We start from the raw sequence: 12447 nt of genomic DNA, 5'->3' as shown, positions 1-12447 counted from the left end.
GGTAGATCTATTGGGAAAAAGGCAACCTTTCCTCAAGCGAGATAGATCATGGATGACACCAACTAGTCCTTCTACAGTTCCAATCATAAAACACCTACAAACAGCACTGCCTGCTTGGGCATTTAGGCAGTGAAGTTCCTGTTGCACCCTGTTTTTTTCCTTCAAAAAGCTTGCACAGCAAAATTTTTGTAATGTATAGCATTACTGGTAAATCTGGTATTATCATAGATTTATCAAATCAGAAACCGAATGTTTGTCTGGAACCGCTAGCCAATATGAATGTGTAGTAGTGGTCCTACATCAACTTTTTTTTAGATGGGGTTCATAATTTAGAAGTATTATTCAGGCAGTAAAGAAGATTGTTTCCTAGAAATCCAATATGAAATATTCAGTGCTGGAGCATGTCATGCCATCCTGGCAGCAGTTGCAGGCACTCTCCCATTTCCTGGGAGCAGGGCATGTCCTCTTCCTGGGGCATCTGCATCCATCCATCATTTTTTGTCCTAGCAATGTACAGACCGGTCCAGCAAGCATCAGTCACGACTCAGGGGCAAAGGTTTCAGAGGTGACCACCGAAACGAGAAGAGATAAGAAAGCTATTTGTGCAGCGGTCCAACCCATGTGAGCATTGATCTCCACCTCCTGGTCCTGGTCACTAGTTTGTACACACAGATATTTCTGCAAAATTCGGCACTAAAACACGTCATTTTCAGCGACTTCAGCTCAAAATTTGAGACTCTTCAATACCACCTTTGGAGAAATAACACCATTGTCTCCTGAAGAAGAATCTTCAGACTAGCTGGCCGCCTGGCCGTATCATCATGTCAATCTTGCTCAGGTGGCTCTACATGGAGGCCAGATAACCAAGCCTTAACTGGCCTTCCCCATAATAGAGAGACAAGCTAATGATCCTTTGCAAAACATTGGAAATGGGGGAGAAAGTCAAATCAAGTATGATAAACTATTACGCTCATTAGTCATTGCTTTCATGCACTACTAGAAAACTGAGCATTGGTTCTAACCCTTAGTACCGGTTGATTTTTGACCCGGTACTAATGTGACCATTAGTACCGGGTCTAACGGCTAATTCCCCAGGAGCCCCCCTGGAACCGGTACTAAAGGTCACCCATTAGTACCGGGTGGAGCCTCCACCCGGTACTAATGTGCCTGAGTGAAGCCTCTACCCGGTACTAAAGGCCCTTAGGCACATTAGTATCGGGTGGAGGCTCCACCCGGTACTGATGGGTGACCTTTAGTACTGGTTGGAGCTTCCAACCGGTAACACTACTAGGGAAGTGGTCATCAATGACGCTCCCCTTTCGTCACCGAAGACTACACAATCGTCACCGACTACTTTCTGTGACGAAGTGGTGACGAAAACAGTTTCGTCATGGAATGAGCGTCATTGATTACGTATGGTGACGAAACGTCCATTTTTCGTCACAGATGTGTTTTCAATCAATGACGAAACGTGCATCGTCACAGAAAGGATTTCATTCTATGACGAAAGGTTTTCGTCGCCGATGTTCCCTGTTTTCGTCATAACATACCGCTCTGTTAGGCTGCCAAACGGCGTTTGCTACGCTGGCAGCTGACGTGTCCCACCACGTGGCAGTGACGTGGCTGATGACTGGACTGACACGTGTCGCTGAGTCTACTGGCACGTGTCGCTTGCCGTGGCAGCTGACGCGGTTGTCACGTGGTGGATGACGTGGCCAGTGGATAGAATGTCCACGTGTCACTTGTTGTGGGGGCCACGTGGCATCCTGTGATTATTCAACGTGTCGCGCTGTTGTAGCTTCTCATTTTCGTCACAGAACAGCATATGAAGTCATCACAGAACAAAATATACAATCGTCACAAAGACAACATTTCTGCTCAGATGGTCAGTCTGATTTCATTAGAAAATACAAATAATATAGACATCACCAGCAGCTAACAGATCCAGTATTCCAATTACCATACAACTTAATCAAGACTACTAAACTCAGTTCATCAGCAACTAAACTCAATTCAACAAACTCAGTTCACCAAACTTAGTTCACCAACAGTACAAACATATCACATACCATGGATTTCATCACTACCAACTTAAGTGCTAAACAAAATGACCAACCACCAGCAGGAAACTAGAAGCACCAGCTTGCCAACAACTCAGTTCACCAAACTTATTTCACCACCAGCACATAAGGATTGCATATCCATCAGGAGCACCAGCTTGCCAACAACTAGAAGCTACAGTTTGTGGTCTTGGCAACCACCAGCAGCGCTCATGTCGAAGAAGCATTGTTGAGGGACAAGATACGCTTGAGCAGCGCATTGTTCTCCTCCATTGCCTTGGTGTTAATCTCAGTCAGCTTCTTCATCTCCTCCAGCTCTCTTTCTGTCCTCGCCAGCTTCTCCTCAGCTTCTTCACTTCTCTTCTTGAGATCCTCGAGTTCATCTTGTACAGCAGCCTTAGCTTCAGCTGCTAGTTGTTCCCGTAGCTCGATTTCATTTGATGATGATGATGCTTGGGAGGTTCCCACTGGTTTGATGCCAACACTCTTCAGGAAACTGTTTGAGCTGTTCTTGGGGAGCACCTGGGACACAACCTGCACACTTGATACTCTTGTCTCACCTTCAGCCACAGGTTGTGCCCTCAAAGCTTCCATATTAGTCTAAAACAACAATGATCCATCATTAGTTGATAATTATTGCATTAATCTGAGGAGGAAATATAAGTCAAGATGTATTTTATAAAATAAAAACAGCAAGATGTGTACTAGAGGTAGAATAAAATATAGCATAAAGGACAAAAATATGTCCCTATTTCAGTAGCAGATCAGCACCACAAGCCAATCCAATGAAATGCAATGATTCTATTGTACTGTTACCAGAACATGATCAGCCTGATCAGCATGCTTGTTTCCAATTGCTAAGGCTGCAGCATCACTAAGCTTAAATATTTTAGTGTAAAATTCAAAGTGATGATGTAGACTAGACATCCTTAAGATTTAGATAGCAGTGCTAATTTTATTTGGAAATTCAGATAGCAATGTAGCATGTAGTATTAAAGTCAGAACCCTTGCAGTAAAAATCTAAAAATTGTAACCTGGTATATGCATATGCTTGTACTTGCAGTGTAAATCTGAAGATTGTGGCATCTATGAATAATACAAGCCAAATTGATTGTGACATCAGAGAAGTATCAATGTGGATTACTCTAGTGTTGTCAAACTTTTGAACAATTCATTCTCTAATCAATCTAGATACAGTTTCAAACTACATATAATCAATCTGGATAACCAATTGCAGCCATTCTCTCTTATTATCATCAACTAACATGCATGGATACTTGTTTTTACTTGTACATGACCATCTCAACTATATTTTTGTAATCAATAATCCTAGCAGGGTGGGTCTAGTGATGGAGCTAAAGGTGATTTTACAACTTTATTTTAGTAATCATCAACTAACATGCATGGATACAGATGCAGAGACTTACAACTGCTTCTCTTGCTGGTTCACTAAGACCATGTTTGGAGCTGGTATGGCAGGAAGTGAAGGCCTCCACCACATCAAGTTCTTCATGGGTATCTGTGCTAGGTTCTGCATTGTTCCTCTGATGCTTCTGTTTCACAGAGAATCAATTGCAACAAAGTGTCATCAGTCTTATGATACAAAGTCAGTCTTATGTAGATAATCAAATACTTACATATGCATGTAAGTGTGCCACATAGCTGCGAGAACCCGTAGTCTGATGATACTTGACTTTACCACGATTCAGCTTGTTCTTTTCACTTGTTTCCTATAAGAGAATTAAATGTCAGATGAGATCATTGGTTAACATTGAGAAGATAATTTGGAAACTGACTGAGAAATGATAATTGACAAGAATAAAATATACCATGTTCTTTGGATCAGACCACTTTGCAATTAGTGCCCTCCACTGTTCATCAGACATGCAGTTAACTGGAGAAGTTTTGCTAATCTCATTAGCACTTACACCATTGAAGTATTTCTGCTTGAGCCGATAACGCCTTTGTCGCACCCCAGAGCGCATCACATCGGTGCAAGCATCGTCTGTCGGCTTGTCGTTAGTGTTAATCGCCAAGCGCCCCTAGTCATTTGACAATTCCATAAGTTAGTTAATTTAGGTTTAGCAAGTCTACAAGTTTACCAAGAAAACAATATTGCACTTACAGAGATTTTTCCCACAAAATTTTTGTAATGTTGATCATCCTTCTTATATAATTTCCAATGTGGTAGCACAGGAACCTTATCCCGAATGATGACACCAGCCTCAGATGCAAACTTGGCTGCTTGAACAGGTTCATGAGGCCTTTTTTTTCCCTTCAGCAACAGCTACGGGCATTCTCCTTCCCATAGCTTTTGTCATCCTGTCCAGCTGTGTTCCCTTGGTGGGTGGCCTGGGTCTCCTTGGGGCTCTCTGTGCAGGAGCTACAAAATATAATTTGCAGTTAAATGATTTAGTTTCATGGAAATCAGCAAAAGAGTTGATCTATTTCAATGATAAAGAAACAATAACTTGCCTTCAGTGTCTACATCAGCATGTATCATGTCTTGAGCACCAGCTCCACTATCTTCCTCTGTGGCTATAATGTCCTCAACACCAGTTCCATTGCCCTGCTCTGCATCTGTAAAAGAACTTGGTGGTATTTCATCTTGACCATCTGTAGGAGCATGTTCACTCTGCCCATCTCTTGCTGACAGTTGAAGCCTTTTTGATGTTCTTAATTCGGCCCTAGTAGGTTGCACCTGCGAACCTTGAGGTGCCCTCACTCTCTTAGTAGCCCTAACTCCCTGAGCCATGTTGGAAACTCTCTTCTTCTTTGAAGCGAGGACTTTTCGCTTATAGCATGCAGGACACTGTGGGAAAAATGTAGTAAGTCATGTGCATTAATAAACAAGAGCATATATTAAAGATCATGTAAGAAAGAAAGAATAGGTATCTACAAAGCAAGGGCATATATTAAAGAACAGTTTAAAAACAATCTAATGCAATGCAAATTTTTCCTAGCCAGTATTTTGAAGATAGAAGAAGCACCTTAGTGGGTTGTGGCTGCTCATCAGATTCAGTGTCATCATCATCACTATCTCCTTGATCATTGTCCTCAAGGAGAAATTCCGATGAATCCGAATCTTCACTATTTGTTTTCTGGTTTGCTGATTTTTTTCCCCTTCTTTGTTGCAGGTTCAGGTACAGAATTATTAAATTCAGTAGATAGATTTAGCAGTCCAAGTGCTTCAAACACCTTAGCATTCTCCGCTATTTGTGCATCCCGCCTTCTCTCATAATCAGTTTTTCGAGGTTCTTTACTTTCATTTACCCTTGTATCTATTACAATAAGAAAGTACAGCAGTGAAACAGTGATTGACGTTAACTTGCTACTACCAGTCCATGTTGGAAATTTTAGGCAGTAAGAAATTTCATTACCAATGCAACTATAAGAAAGGTGACACATTCAGATCAGTGACACAAGAAGTAGTTATGTTCAGTTCTGAAAGTCTATTCCCATGCTGTCTAATCTAGGTGTTTCTCACCAACGGGTTGTAAGGTATTAATACTAAGGATCATGCTTATATGGACACAAGAAGTATTAACACAATCATAAGGGCTCAAAACAATAAGGAATACTAGCAGTGCCAAAAATTAAGATTGTCAATCCTTTCGAAATGCCTAAGTTAATTATCACATCGAAATGCCTACTGCACCCATTTAAAAGATCTAGGTTTTACTTTACTATGCAGTGCAATTGATTTAGAAGTAGTAAAGTTCAGTTCTTATAGTCTACTAACAGGCTGTCTTATCTAGGTGTTTATCACCAACAGGTTGTAGGGTAGTAATACTAAGGATCAAGATTATATGGACACAAGAAGTATTAAAAAAATCATAAGGGCTAGCATCACAACTATCAGAGTACAATCAGTATGATTGCAATACAACTTCTAAGGATCAGCACATATACAATATGGCACTGAAATCCACTCGACCTACCACACAGTAAGATATGGAATCAGAAAAAGTACAGGACATGTATAAATAAAATAGCCATCTTGCTACTGTAAAAGTTTGGGCTCAAAACAATAAGAAATACTAGGAGTGCCAGAAATTAGGATTGTCAATCCTTTCAAAATGCCTAAGTTAATTATCCCAAGAGGCATACCATTATCATGATTTTGGAACATCATAAATACACAACCACTATTATGATTCAGCCTCTTATTCAACTGCTACTGCACCCATTTTAAAAGATCTAGGTTTTACTTTACTGCGCAGTGCAATTGATTTCAGATAACTAAAACAGGAAAGGATAAGTGGATAACAGCCACAAAAATTCATCAAAGTGTTGTTGCATTGTACTGTGTTGTTGCATTATATCTCATGTATTGTGCACCTAAACCAGAGCACCAACAAAATTGTAGTACTACTTGAACAAATAACAGAACACGTTGTGGCTTACCTTGATCTTCTTCTGCAGACCTCTTCCTACCTTGACCTCTTGTCGCCACCATTGCGGTTGTGCCTTAGTTGCGGATGTAGACAAGTTTCTTGGTGGCTATAGTCATCAAAGTGGAAGAAGACGTGGTGCGGTGAAGCCTAGTCGACGGGGAAGCAGATCCACCGGCGGTGATTGATGGCGGCGGCGACGCAGCTCGTGGGAGAGGAAGTAGGTCGCTGGCGGAAGTGAGCCACCTGCGGCGGCTAGGGTTCCAGAAAGGGGGAGGGATACAGAGGACCACTGGTGGACGCAGCTCGTGAGGAGGTCGTCGATGGCGGTGTGCCGCCGGCGGCGGCTAGGGTTGGAGACTTGGAGAAATGGATCGGGGTGGGGGGAGTGGATGACTGGAGGATGGGTTGACGAGTAGTGGGGGATATGGATAAATAAATCGGTGTTTTGGGCTTTTGGCGGTATTTTTTTCAGGAGTGAATTCTTTTTGGCGCCCTCGGTGGTTGCGCTCGCCTCTTTTAGTCGATGCTTTATATATTACATTAGTATAATAATGCTTAATGATTAACCTCAATTTATTTGAGAATTCTTATTACATGATTTTTCTTTTATTGTAGTTATTTTGTGAATACATAAAGGATAAAATCTAGAATATCTTAAGATGGATAAAATAATCTTATAATGATTAACCTCAGATTTTCATTCATTATTCATAGATTTTCATTCTATCGTGCCGGGCTCATGGGCTCGGGCTTTATGCCCATCTATAAATTTGGCTTTGTGATAATGTGCAAGAAAACTATCTTAGATTGACCCGGGATAAAAGACCCCCCCTTTTGTCCCGGTTGGTAATACCAACCGGGATAAAAGGGTTCACCCACGGCCGGCGTTGCAAAAAAAAAAGGGATAAAAGGCTCTTGACCCTTTTGAAACACCAACCGGGATAAATGACCCCCTTTTATCCCGGTTGGTGTTTCCAACCGGGATAAAAGGCTCTTGACCCTTTTTTTCCGGTTGGTGAGCCCCCCACCAGTGACCGAGTTTTAGTCCCGGTTGGTGAACCTTTTGTCCCGGGCCAACTTTAAACCGGGACAAAAGGGGGTGGATGGAAAGTCATTTCTCTACTAGTGACAAACATCCCATTAAAATTTCAAATTGTTTTGACAAGGTGGTACTAGACAACTTGTAAAAGCATGAACAACTCTCACTTAGGTATTAGTTGAAACTTTATTGTCAACATTATGCACAACCCTCACTTAGTTTTTTTAGCTATCTTAGCATATTTTAACAATTATGCTTCACTAATCCAACAAAAATTTCAATAATAGGAAAAATTGGTCAGAAAATCGCACAGATGCACAAAGCATCATAGTTTGGCTCTATAAACATCCCATAAAAAATTCAAACGATTTCGACAAGGTGGTAGTATACGTCTTTGTACAAGCATGAACATGGCTCACTCGTGCCAATGATACATGTGAGGTGCTATAACAAAAAATTGGCTCCAACAGGGTTCGAACCTGGGAGCTCAGGGTGAATAACATGAGCCTTACCGTTGCGCTACTCAAGTGTGTTCGGCTGTACTCGAGCACAATTTTAATTAAACCAAATTTAGTTAACGTTCTTTTCTATACCCCCTCCATCCCTGTGTTCTTTCCTCAATCCAAATGTGAATGCATCTGCGTTTGATCATGACTCTGAATGTGAGCCCAAATCTGAATGTGTGTTTGAGTTTGAATCTGAGTTTGAATGTGTTACTATGTCAACCTCTGTGGCTTTTATGATGGGTTGGTTAGTCAGTTCCCACTGTGGCTTGTTTGGTTGCAAGGAACAGACTAAGCTCTGTACCACCCATGAAGCATGTTGGCAAGCATGTTCTGATTAGTCAGTGCATATGTAAATGAAAATAGAGAAGTGATCCATACTAGAATTTAGGATAATCATGTTGGGAGAACCAAGTAAACAGTGGGACATGATACTGATCCATACTATGTCAACCTGGCCATTTCAGCTAAAACAAGCTTTCAGTGTGACTGGTCCATACTAAAACAACAATGCCATTTCAACTAAAACAAGCTTTCAGTGTGTACTACTGTTGTAATACATTTGTTCTGCTCCAGTTATGCCATAGTACATGTCTTTCCATTATTTAGTTAATTCCACTGGCCTATTGGAAATTGTTTAATATGAAACTAATTAGTCAGAATCAGCCATTGTTGTCCCCTTCTTTGTTATAATTAGTCAGCATCAACCATTGTTTAATATTTAGTTAATTGTCTTCCCCTAAACTGTCCAACAGGCGCAGCAGCTACTAGGTGCTCCTCCACCCAACCAACGATCGCCGGCGTCGCCGCTGCTCTATCCCACGGCCGTCGCCGCTGCTCTATCCCACGGGCGCCGCCGCTGCTGCGCCCTACGGACGTCGTCGCGATCAGACGTCATGGACGTATGATCGCCCAGTAGCCACGGACGTATACACGATCGTGTACAGGGCCCATCAGGCCCATCGATAAAAAATATTCCAAAATAACTTTTTATACCTACAAAAAGAAAAACGTGTACATTAGGGACACAAAGTGTCGAGAGCTCCAGCGGTAAGGCTCCTCCCTTTCTAGCATCAGGTCTCGGGTTCGATCCCCCTTGGCCCCTTGAGTCATTTTTTTGCAAGGGAGGGGGCAGACTGCTAGTGGACCAAGGGCGTGGGCCTACGGCGCCACGTGTACACTGCCACGGCCCGCTGGTGGGACCACATGGCCACTCCTCCATGTGGGACCCGCTGGTGGGACCACAATGCCACATCCTCAAAGTTGGGACCCACTAGTGGGTCTGCTTCGCCACGTCCTCCAGGTGGGACTCGCTGCTGGCTCCATTGAGCCATGTCCTTCGGGTGGTACACGACCCAACAAATCAATGACGATTTACTTTTGTTATTATATGACGATTATTCCAGTTTCGTCATTATTCTTCGCGGCAAAGCTCCGTCACCACTGACTAGTGACGATCCTACAACTTTCGTCATAGAATGCTACCATTCTGTGACGAAATTTGCAACCGTCACTACCTAATCGTCATTGATGAAAACATTTCTACTAGTGTAATAAAGGAGCTCCCAACCTTTTGTACCCCGTCGCCCCATCCGCCTTATCCACTCCCCCCTACCCGCTCCCATCCTCTCTCCACCCCCCTATCTTCCTCTTTCTCTGTCCTCTCTCTCTCTGCACCACCGCCTGGATCCCATCCTCCTCTAGTGTGGCGCGCCGAAGGTGCGAGGCTGCTCCCCCTCCCTTCCCCCTCCGCTCGCCCCTCACTAGCGGTGAGGAGAGGCGGCGGGGTGAGGTGTGGAGGTAGCACTGGGCAAGACGGCGGCCGGAGGATGCGGCGCAGGATAAGGAGTAGCGGCACGGGTAGAGGATGAGGCGCAGGAAGAGGAGTGACGGGGCCGGTGGAGGATGCTGCGTCCAGCGCAGGGGAGTCGTAGGGCGAGGCACGGCGGGCCGACGAGGTAAGGGGCCTCACCCTCTCTTTGTGTGCGACGGGGCAAGGACGACAACCTCTCTCTTTCTCGGCAATGGGGCCAAGGGCGGCGGCAGGAGGCAAGGGTGGTGACGGGGGCTTCCCTCTCTCTCTTCCCTTGCCGGACCTGCTCCTCTCCCAGCCGCATCCTATCAGCTACGCCTAGCCGCCCCTTCCCCGCGACCTGCCGGCCACCCGTTCTTCCCGGCCGGCGGCCACTCAACCTCTGAGGCGCGCCTCAAAGATCCGGCGAGTAAGAGCGGCGGTCGGCCAGTCGGCTGGGAAGAAGGGGTGGCTGGCGGGTCACGGGGGAGGGGCAGCCGGCACCGACAAGGCGTGGTGGCGGGGCAGTCGGGCACGGCCGGCGGGATATGAGGCCGGGCGCTGTTAATTTTTTTATTTTTTAATACCCCTTTAGTACCAGTTATCTGACCCGGTACTAAAAGCCTCTCCTTTAGTACCGAAGTAGCAATACCGGTTGCACAAACGGTACTAAAGGGGGGTTAGGAACCGGTACTGAAGGCGCTTTCCCCAACAGTGATGGGGATTGTAGCAGTCAAACCTCGGAGTTTATCATGCAATATTTTACATAGATTTGGCGAGATATTGCTTGGTATGATTGGTCAAATGACTCAAAAACTAATGACAGGTATAGTCAACCTTAGGATTGCTGAATCCTCTGTAAATCGGACATGAGAGGAGCACCGCCATCACTAGTACGGAGTAGAATATAACTTCACTCTCCAAATCACAGCTAATTCCACTTATTCTGAAAATTGCAAAAAAAAAGTGTTTGCTAAACCTAGGAAAAGCTCTACAAAAATTATAACCCCGGAAAAGAACTCGAAAAACACTTTGGCTTCAGAGTCGACATAGTTCAATGCAGACGCGACACGTCGCAAATACCAGGCCATTCAGAGTCTTTCAATCTCTGAATCCAGCCAATTATTCTGCTATGCATGACAAGTTTTCATGTTCGGCGCCAATTGCTATCATGCAACACCAATGGATGAACTGAACTCCAAGGTGTACTTGAAAAGAAGGGCTGAAAACGCTGTGCGAGGAAAAGGGCCACGAACTGTTGCTTATAATGTGCTTTAGGAAAAGCTAAGCTATCATAATGGCAAGGCGTTCGTTTCCCGTCACCAGTCACACCCAAAATGATGCGATCTATCGCTCGCTCCCGACGCCACTGATCATCATGTTTCCTCTTGGAGAGTATCTCTATGCTGGGCACTACAAAGCTGCATGTGTAGATCCTGAAATTGCAAGTAGCCAAATGTGTGTTTCGGGGTCTTTTTCAGATGTCTTTCGGAGCAGCATATGAGCACAGTGTTTGGACATGGCTTCACTCAGATTATCATACAAGAATAATTTTATTGTGACTCCAATGGGGTCAATATTTTGATTTTTTTAATATTATGTGATGATCGAGTAGAGTTTCTGTCTTGATCTTTTTGCAAATGTTGTACTCTGAGGGTAAGATTTTGTAGGGAGTTTTGTGGCACATGTCTTTATACGTACATGTGTCGTCAGGTTGCAGGAAAAGTTAGGTACAAGGTGACACTAGTGGTTCTAGTACAATAACTAGTGAACCTTACCCATGCCACATGAAACCGGACAATTTTCGTAGGCTTTCAACCTAAGTATCTTAAAAATTTGAGCTTTCATAAAAGAAAAACAAACTTGAGATTCTCAACTTGAACCCTGAAATTTTTAACTTGATAAAACAAAATCAACTCCTTTCTAACTTTGAACCTGATATTTTGTAAAGTTAAAATTGACCCATCAACTTCTTTGGGTCCTATACCAAGAATTTCCATTTCTCCACTAGAGTAGATGTATTGAAATATTTCAAATACTGCGAGCGACGAGGTCGTCGTGTGCACACCAGTTGCCACGCGCTGTTATAACCCACTTCATATCTTCTTCTTAATATAAAGATTTGCAGTTCTCCTACGTATTCGAGAAAAAAAATGCTACAAGCGACAAATGGATAATTCATATACCCTTTCAACAACGGTGAGGCTACAAAATGGCCTGGCCAACAACAGTCATCGGCTCATCTCATTGCTTGACTGTAGTGGCCTGGCCACCGATGATTTTAGCTCAGCAGGTGGCATCGCTAGAGACCCTTGAGCACGAGCAGGTGGCATTATCAGAGAGGAGTTAACGACGGATTGAAGTGGCTTTTTGCAGAGGAAAGGGGCCATTGGAGTCTAGTCCATGCATTTTGTCCTGATGCAGAGAGGCAGCAGCTTCCCTTTTAACAGCAATAAAATGAATAGATTAACACACGTCGAATCCAAAGGGGAAAATATATATACAAGAGTATTTTATTAGAGGGTAAAGGAAAAAAATATTTTTTTTATAAAGAAAAGTCGTGCGGTGGGCCCAGGGCCCAAAATTTTCAAACAGATGTCAGCACGGCCGTTATATATACGTCCAATTCCCTAACTCCCTCTCCATCACTCCCCCC

At 43.7% G+C, this 12447-nt stretch overlaps 1 pseudogene; it reads right to left on the bottom strand.

Moving 5' to 3' along the window:
* Positions 1-1644: 1644 nt before the first annotated feature.
* Positions 1645-4815, bottom strand: LOC140223265 (uncharacterized; annotated as a pseudogene).
* Positions 4816-12447: the final 7632 nt, after the last annotated feature.

The sequence above is a fragment of the Setaria viridis genome, chromosome 6, assembly GCF_005286985.2.
Source record: "Setaria viridis chromosome 6, Setaria_viridis_v4.0, whole genome shotgun sequence".
Lineage (NCBI taxonomy): Eukaryota > Viridiplantae > Streptophyta > Magnoliopsida > Poales > Poaceae > Setaria > Setaria viridis.
Note: the sequence above shows the minus strand (reverse complement) of the source record. Positions and strands in the feature narration are given on the sequence as shown.